The following is a 296-nucleotide window of genomic DNA, read 5'->3' as shown; positions in this document are numbered from 1 at the left end:
ACTCTCTCACTCTGTTTGCCTATAGTAAACTGTCATCCTGGCTTCAATACTTACTGAGCCACAGACCAGGAGTAGGTGTGCAACTTTTTATACTGTACTCTGCAAGGTTGTTCCAGGTCAGTGACTCATTAGCTTTGGAGGACCTCTCCACATCTGGTACTCGAGTAAAGTTAAATATTTCTCCATTATCCTCTCTGCCTGAGAGGAGAGCTGTAGTATCTAAGCCACATGTATGGCCAGGGAGGTATCATGCTGCCTCCAGGGCTGTGAAGCTAAAGGCAAGGCTGGGGATTTCC

General features: G+C 47.0%; 1 protein-coding gene across 1 annotated transcript in view; it reads left to right on the top strand.

The window, feature by feature from the left end:
- PHB (prohibitin) overlaps nucleotides 1-296 on the top strand; it is a 7,213-nt gene that overhangs the window by 4,527 nt on the left and 2,390 nt on the right. The gene's annotated exons all lie outside the window — the stretch shown is intronic.

Source organism: Nanorana parkeri, unplaced genomic scaffold, assembly GCF_000935625.1.
Source record: "Nanorana parkeri isolate BGI_ZX_2015 unplaced genomic scaffold, ASM93562v1 scaffold96, whole genome shotgun sequence".
NCBI classification, from domain to species: domain Eukaryota; kingdom Metazoa; phylum Chordata; class Amphibia; order Anura; family Dicroglossidae; genus Nanorana; species Nanorana parkeri.
Note: the sequence above shows the minus strand (reverse complement) of the source record. Positions and strands in the feature narration are given on the sequence as shown.